The following is a 9,268-nucleotide window of genomic DNA, read 5'->3' as shown; positions in this document are numbered from 1 at the left end:
TCCAAATTTTGTGTAATACCTAGGAGAAACAACTGAGGCGAGAAAGTAATTCTTCTTTTAAAAATTTGCTGTAAGTTCCACCACAATTTTATCCAAAAGGCCTTAATAACCTTGCAAGTCCACCACATATGAAAAAAAGTTGCATCTTGTTGTCCACACCTCCAACACTTGGATTCATAATTCTCATAAATACGAGACAAAGTTGCAGGATCCATGTGCCATCTGTAAAACATTTTATAGAAATTCTCACGTAGATTTTGAGCTTGCGTAAACTTCACATTTCTCACCCAGATCAACTCCCAAGTATCCATAGATATTGTTTCTCCTATATTTTGGGCCCATTTAATCATACAATCTTTGACTAGCTCAGTTTCTGAATCCAATTCTAATAAAACATTATATATCCTTCTAATGTGTCCTTTGGCACCGTCTCTTACTTGTTTCAAAAAATTCCCATCTTCCATAGAAAAAATAGTCTTTTTATCAGTTCGCCATCTATCTTGAATTTGTCTATACACAAGCCAAGAAAAGTCTGGGTTTTTCTGTTTCAAAACTTCTATTGATTTTAGGCACCAATTACCACTACCAGTCTGGTACAACAAGTCTTTATATGAAGGCGCCTCCATCACCACGCATCTAGGTATAGTCAGAAAAATATGTGATGGTATCACCCAAATTGGAAGCTTAACATCAAACTTAAAAAAATACTTTTGCCAAACTCTTAACAAAGCAGCCCTTATTATATGATTTCTAAAAGTTTTATCTATCTTTTTCTGCATGAAAAGATAAGCATGCCACCCAAAGTACAAGTCCCATCCTTCAACATTCAATATCCTTTTGTTGGACAAGTTAATCCAATCCGTCGTCCATGTTAATGCACAAGAATCATAATATAGTGTCAAATTTGGAGCTTTAAGTCCTCCACGTTCTCTAATGTCTTGGATAATCTTAAATCTAACTCTGGCTTTCTTGCCTTCCCAAATAAAGCGGTTCAGATCTCTTTGCCATTCTTTCAAGTTAAGTCTCCTTGATTAGTTTCCATCCATTGCTTCTGGTCCTGCCTTCAGGTGCTTTGGATAATAGCTTGACTCCCTCTTCTTAGTGGCAGCCCCTGAGATATTGGAACCCAGCTATCATGTCCCCCCTCGTCCTTCTCTTCATTAAACTAGACATACCCAATTCCAGCAACCATTCCTTATATGTTTTAGCCTCCTGTCCCCTAATCATCTTTGTTGCTCTTTTCTGTACTCTTTCTAGAGTCTCAGCATCTTTTTTACATCTTCTAAGCACATTTGCAGTTCTGATCCACTAATGATGCCTCATTAGTGGATCTGTCTGCCTGAAAACAATTAGGAAAATTCACTTTATTATATTGCCGTTTTTATAACTTTACTGAGTTTCCAGAACTTACATCACCTTCCTTTTTTCTCTAGCATTTCATTCATTTTTACTGTAGTATATAATAAAAGGGAGAGGGAAACTAGTATGTAATAATTGTAATTTTGTTCCTCTAAAACACACAAAACTCTTTCTGATGAAGTGAATGGTGATAGTAGTTAGAAATAATTCATTTTTCAGAAAGTATATGGTAAATATTTTATAATAGCTATTCAACACACACACACACACACACACACACACACACGAGTTTTTCTTCTCCATGCTGTTCTTTGGTATCTTCGTTCCCTGAAACTTTTGAGCAACCAATAGATTGTGCAGACTTCATGCTCTTTTTTAATAGATTGGCTGTGCAAAGAATTATCTTTAATCCCCAAGCAAATATAGTCCATGTTTCAAATCTCTCTTTAATAATAACCAGCCTTTCTTTCAATTATTCTGCAATATATTTTTCCCTTCAGCTTTGTTTTCTATAATACTGGGGAGTGAAATTACTTTGCAGTCTTTTACTGCATTTTGCTATTTTTCCCAAAGAACTCAATTATTGTCTAACTCAAGGGTGGACAACTATGGCAATTTTACAACCTGTGGACTTCAACTCCCAGAATGCTGGAAATTGAAGTCCACAGGTCATAAAATTGCCATAGTTTCCCACACCTCTTCTAAATACACTGGCAAATTTCTGTTTCTGTAGCTACAATTTTGTTAGGGGTTACAAAAGGTGGATTAATAGTACAGTATTGTCTGACATGGATCCATTGATTGATTTTGCTAGAAATATCTACTTTGCCATTAACTTGGGCTCTTTAGCTTTTCCATGGTCTGAGTATAGCTTGAAGTTCTCCACTGAAGTACCTTTCAGCTAGAGCAGGGGTAGGCAATCTTGGCTCTTTTATGACTTGTGGACTTCAACTCCCAGAATGGGAGTTGAAGTCCACGAGTCATAAAAGAGCCAAGGTTGCCTAACCCTGAGCTAGAGCAGTGTTTCTCAATCTCAGCACCTTTAAGATGTGCGGACTTCAACTTCCAGCATTCCTCAGCCAACATAAGTCCACACATCTTAAAATTGCTGAGATTGAGAAACACTAATTTAGACTCGAGGCATAATTTAAAACAGAAGTTTATTTATTTTGCCTGTGGCATGAAATATATGGATAGCAGCATTACAAATGTATGTAAAGAACCCGTAGTGATCGGATACACATAATATGGGGATGTATGATAAATTTTGTAAGATGTAGGAAAAAAATGCAAGAACTTATGTATTAAGTTACAAGTTATATTTTAACAAGAACAAGAATTGTATAGCATCAGTCAGCCAATTGTATGCCTGATACCCCTTCTCCTACTTCATGGGTGGGTCTTCTGGGTTGCATTGCTGGCTGCCAGCCAACAAGATAGCAAGTTGAATGTCCAATGCTATAAGAGTTCAGGCAGAACAATCTTTGGGAAGGAAAATGTCTTTTCACCAGTATCTTAGGATTGCCGCCATCAATGTAGTCAACAGGATTGGCCTGAGCCAAGACCAGGAATTCTAGGACTTGAGTAACATCTCCAAGAGGAGATACAGGAGACAGGATAAAATGGAAGTCAGAATTCTAAGCAATGCTCAGCAAGGTAAACACGAAAGAGCTGAAACCTGAAAGATGATCTCAATGCTTTCTTTCAAGAACTAAGGTCAAAAAGTCAACAATGATGAGCCTCCACTCATAGGCCCATGTCACTCATGGGAGTCTCTTCTGCTGGAATAATAATGAAGGAGAAGGAGAAGGAGAAGGAGAAGGAGAAGGAGAAGAAGAAGAAGAAGAAGAAGAAGAAGAAGAAGAAGAAGAAGAAGAAGAAGAAGAAGAAGAAGAAGGAGNAGGAGGAGGAGGAGGAGGAGGAGGAGGTTGGAAGGGACCTTGGAGGTCATCTAATCCACCCCCCTGCTCAGGAAACCCTATACCATTTCAGACAAATGGCTGTCCAATCACTTCTTAAAAACTTCCAGTGTTGAAGCATTCACAGCTTCTGGAGGCAGGTTGTTCCACTGGTTAATTTTTCTAACTGGAGGCAGGTTGTTCCACTGGTTAATTGTTCTAACTGTCAGGAAGTTTCTCCTTAGTTCTAGATTGCTTCTCTCCTTGATTACTTCTTGTCCCGTCTTCAGGTGCTTTGGAGAATAGCTTGACTCTCTCTTCTTTGAGGCAGCCCCTGAGATATTGAAACACTGCTATCATGTCACCCCTCGTCCTTCTCTTCATTAAACTAGACATACCCAATTCCAGCAACCGTTCTTTATATGTTTTAGACTCCAGTCCCCTAATCATCTTTGTTGCTTTTCTCTGTACTCTTTCTATAGTCTCAACATCTTTTTTACATTGTGATGACCAAAACTGGATGCAGTATTCCAAGTGTGGCCTTACCAAGGCATTGTAAAGTGGTATTAACACTTCACGTGATCTTGATTCTATCCCTCTGTTAATGCAGCCTAGCACTGTGTTGGCTTTTTTGGCAGCTGCAGCACACTGCTGGCTCATATTGCTTTTGGGCAACCTGTCTCACCTGCATAGCTCAGCCCTGCATAGCTCAGCTGAGCTTCAACATATGCTTCTCTTAGGACTGGGTAGCTGAACTTGGTAGCAGAATCTATCAAGTCAGGGGATACAGGCAAGGACTCCTGCGAGCTTACTGGATCTGTCTCAAAATGGAATCATTGGTTCCAACACTACTGGATTCAACCCCTCCAGGACTATTTTTCTTAGATGCCCCTTGCTCCACTTTCTCTGCTTCTTTCTCATCTATTAATATGTCCAGCAAGGCCATAATAGTGAACAATTTAAATTGGAAGCCATATTATTTTCCAGTATTGTGCGAATGTAATTCTTGCCACTGTTATCACTTGCAAAATCAAATATACACTATTTATCAGGTTTTTCTGGCATTATGCCTAATAAAAAGAGTTCAGGTTTAAAATCTACATGTTTCCCCAACATCTTTTCTAGCCAAGTATATATTTTTGTCCAATATCTCTTTGCTTTAACACATGTCCATCACATATGATTAAAAGTACCTGGTTTATGATTACATTTCCAACATTTATCTGACATATTTTTAAACATTTTTGCTAATCTTGCTGGTGGCAGGTACCATCTATAAAACCTTTTATGTAAGTTTTCTTTATAAGAGGTTGACATTGTCAGTTTATAATTTCTTTCCCACAGGCTTTGCCATTTCTCTAAGTCTATATTATGTCCAAAGTTCTTTGCCCATATTATCATTGTTTGTTTTACTTGTTCATCTTCCATTTTCAAATTTAATAAAAAGTTATACATTTTCTTAATTAGTTTTTCATCAGAGGTTAGTAATATCTGATCAAACAAAATCTGCTCTTTATAGAATCCATACAGTTTAACATTTTTATCTCACTTGCATTTGTAAATATGACCAGCATGATAGATCAATACCCTGATTTTCCATCTCTTGTCTAGATTTTAAGTTCCCTTCAGAGTTCAGAATATCTTTATATGTCCATATTTTCTCAAGACTGACTAAATTTGGATGTACAAATGCTTCCATTGTTGAAAGTCATCTTGGAATTTTCAAATATATTTTACATTTTATTTTTTCCCATGTTAATAATGCATTTCTAATGTAGTGGTTTTGAAAATATTTATGAATTTTATTTTTCCCATACCATAAGAAAGCATGCCAACTGAGTTGTAAGTCATGTCCCTCCAAATACAACAATCTTTTATTTCTGAGGGTTATCCATTCTTTTACCCATGTTAACACTGATGCTTGATAATATAAAACCCACTCTGGTAAACCAAAACCTCCGTTCCCCTTAGCTTCTTGTAACATTTCAATTTAATTCTAGCTTTCTTTCCTTGCCAAATAAAATTTAAAATTAGGGAATTTAAGTCTTCAAAGAAGTTTTTTCTCTAATTTTATAGGTATTGTTTGGAATAAAAATAGTATTTTTGGTCATATACTCATTTTCACCGTAGCGGTTCTTCCTAACATCAACAGTTGCAAATTTTTCCATTTTCCCAAGTCAAGTTTTATTTGGTTTAGTAATTTTATATAATTGTCTTTTTTTATCGTTGAGCATCTTGCTGTCAGATATATTCCCAAGTATTTAACCTTTTTAACTATTTGTAGTTCTATTTTTTCTGACAATTGTTTTTTTGTTTGTTTGTTTTTTGTTTATCTGATTTTGCAAGTGATAACAGCAGCAAGAATTACATTCGCACAATACTGGAAAAATGAAGAAATACCACCAGAGGAAGAAATAATTAAAAAAAATACTAGACTGTATGGAAATGGCAAACTTACTTTAAGGTTGAAAGAAAAAGAAGAAACAGAATATTTTCAAACTTGGGATTTATTTTAACAATGGTTGGAGAAACGAATTAGGGATTAGGAATTTGATTTGTATTAATGAATGATAAACTCAGACAACACATATGTTTAGTAAACACTGTTGAATTGTATTAAAAAAATCAATAAAAACTAATACAATAAATAAATAAACTGGAAGCCATATTATGTCTTTAGTTCTGCCTAAAGGATTTGCATTGCCACTAGAATGGGCAGGACCAACATTTTAAGATCATATTTTCTTTTTTGGAGAAGAAAGAGGTAATAATTTCTGAGGCTTTTTACCACTTAAACATACAAAACGGCAACGTTGGACCAATTTTGGATGGGTTGAGGGATACAATGAATGGCTTAAAATTGTGCAAAGCACCAAGCATTTGTTTTGCCCAAATCCATGAACTTCAATCTCATGCATTCTGGGGAGCTTTGGAAGCTATAGGTGACCTACAGATTGCTCATTGGGTAATCTGTAGTTCACCTGTAATACAACCCACCTGCAATATAATCATAATCATTATGTCCCTGCAATATAATTCAGAAGCGTGCTTCCAGCCAGGGGAGCAGAGAATTCTGGGAGTTATAGTTTAGAGAGGAGCAGATTGAAAAAAAGTGACCTAAGATGTTGGACTATAAAAGCTGGGAGATGCTTTGCTTCCCCCCCCCCCTTTAGATCTTTAACTGGATGAATGACTGCTAAATAACTGGCACAATTAATCATAGGCACATATCTTTAGCCCTGAGAGCAGACAGAAAGAGAGACACGGATGAATACTTACATATAACCTCAGCCTACAGGCTTGGTGGGTTCCCATCTAAGTATTAACCAGACCCCACCCTATTTAGCTTATTAAGATCAGGTAACCTAGCGTGTGTGTAATTAAATGTGAATGTGCATAAGCCTGAAGCATCCGCATCTCAAAGAAAATGTATAGCTGGATGATCTTGGGCCAGTCACTTGTTCTCAGGCCTAAGAAGGAGGCAATGGTAAACCACTTCCTAAGTACTTTGCCAAGAAAACTGCAAGACTAGGCCAAGCAGTTGTCAGGAATCAAAAGCTGAATTGTAAGCACAAAGAGAGATTATACTAGCATTATATACAATACTATATATGTGTGTGTATGTATGTGTGTGTGTGCGTGGTACTATATATAGAGAGTGCATATTTTATCATCCAAGACTTTTAAGTAAATAGCCTCACACTTCTATTGTGAATAGAATTCATTGCAGTCCTGTTCAAGGACTAGTTCAGGGGTAGGCAACCTTGGCTTTTATGACTCGTGGACTTCAACTCCCAGAATTCGTGAGCCAGCTATGCTGGCTCACGAATTCTGGGAGTTGAAGTCCACGAGTCATAAAAGAGCCAAGGTTGCCTACCCCTGGACTAGTTGGAATGTTTTTGTTGACATATTATTGTCAGGATTACTCTTACTAGAAATCTTCTAGATCAGGGGTGTCAAACTGGCGGCCCATGGGCCAGATGCGTCATGTGCAGGCCACACCCACCCCAGCTCCACAACGGCAAAAAACATTGCGATATGTCACCCGTGTTCTAGACGTTTAGAATGAGTCATTATAGCTTTGATTCCTAAACAGTACTTTGTATCTATTTGGGAATCTGGTTTCAAGAAACAGAATATTCTTTGAATGATTTACACAAAAAAAAGAAATAATACCCCTTGATTCAGAAAGCAATTATAGCTTTCAAACATTAAATCTGGGCCCGAGATGGCTTCTTGGCTTATAAAAAGTATTTTTAAATTTCTTTAATTCTTTACAAATTAACTTGCTTTGCACTGCTTAAATTTGCTTGTATTATCCTTTTGTAACACAAGAGGGCATGACTAGAATATTACAGCACATCCATCAGTTCGCAACAATATTAAATCTGGTGTGCTGTGTATGTTGTGTGTCTACTTATCTGTGTTTAGTTGAGTCAGTTGGCTAATGTTTGATAGCTTCAACTAGCAAAAATAAGTTCTCCAAGGGTGTCTATCTCTTTCTTTCTTTCTTTCTTTCTTTCTTTTTCTTCTCTGTTCTTCTTTCCTTTTCCTTTCCTTTTCTATTCATGGTTATGATTCCAGACAGAGTGTGGATTGATATGGCATATAGAATAAAATGGGGTCTGAATCAAGAGACTGTGGAACCAACAATTCACATACCTGTAGTAAGACCAAAAGGTAACTATGAAAGTGAATCAATGACACATGGGTTCACTCCATTTGTAATAAAACATACATTGTGTACACATGGATGTCAGCTAACTTTATACACTCCAACTCTTTTTAGTAATATTTCAAATATAGCACCAAGAATATCCAAGCTGTCATTTCTGCATATGCAACTGCAGAAGAAAACAAAAGAAAATCAAAACCTTGATATATATTGGTATTGAGCATTCTTCTAACCTGTATCCGAAGATTTCTGATTATAATAACCTTGACTAGCAACTTACAGAAGACTTTTCCATTATGCCGTACTCAAAGCAGATCTGCGATGCTTTAGGTTCACATCCCAAAATGCTGCTTTGAAGAGAATGAGACACAGACTTAGCTCAAAGCAACCACATCTTTTTCCAGGATTGCATAGTTGTTCTGTGCAGCTTCCACGTGATCCAGGGAATTGATGAGGTTGTTTTAAAATGTTGCAGAGAGCTGCTAACTTTGTGCCCCCATTCACTTCAAAGCACTTCAAAGACCTAATTCAGTATAAAATATCTTACTATTGACAAGAAGACATAGGTGAATTACATCAGCGATCCTCAACCTTTCCGGCTTGGCAGACTGGTTGGGGGGGGGGGAAGAGGGGATAGTTCCATACGAGCGGTAGCACACATGTTCAGCTCCATTGGGTTGAGTGGCAGGCGCACACACACGCCATTCATACAAATGGAGCTTCACGTGTGAGTGTGAGTGCCCACCACTCGCACAAGTGGTGCTATGTGCACACTCACCCACCACTCACAAAGCCTGGGGGTTGGGGACCCCTGAATTAGGTATCATCAGTTTATTTCTTTCAGTTTCTGTACAGGTCTGTAATTTGCATTTCTAACAATCACAGTCACATTTAAATTTAAATTTTTTTCTTTTTCTTTTGCTTAACCCATCATATATGTACTTCTAGATACAAGCTTGTCTAATATTCAGAGTCGCTCTGCAAGTCAGATGGGTAGCCTCTAAATCTGATGTATAAAAATACATTTTTCGTCTGTGCAATTTTCTCACAATAAATACATCCTTGGGTACAATTACGGAACTGAGCATCGCAGTAGTGAAAAATTCTTTGTAAAGAATAAACTTGTTTCAGTTCACTGAAAAATGAAGATGGGATAACATGCCATCCTTTTAGGTACCTCCTTTCCTTATTCTGGTTTTGCACAGAAACATAAAATGTCTATAGGCGAGATTCAGATGTTCTGTCCATGCTAGGATGTGTGGGGAGGCCAGCATGCATGAGGGGAAGGGGTGCATATTGTCTTCGTGTATATATTGGGCAGAAAGATGTAGAATCT

This window comes from Protobothrops mucrosquamatus, unplaced genomic scaffold (assembly GCF_001527695.2).
Source record: "Protobothrops mucrosquamatus isolate PMUCROS unplaced genomic scaffold, P.Mucros_1.0 scaffold9019, whole genome shotgun sequence".
NCBI classification, from domain to species: domain Eukaryota; kingdom Metazoa; phylum Chordata; class Lepidosauria; order Squamata; family Viperidae; genus Protobothrops; species Protobothrops mucrosquamatus.
Note: the sequence above shows the minus strand (reverse complement) of the source record.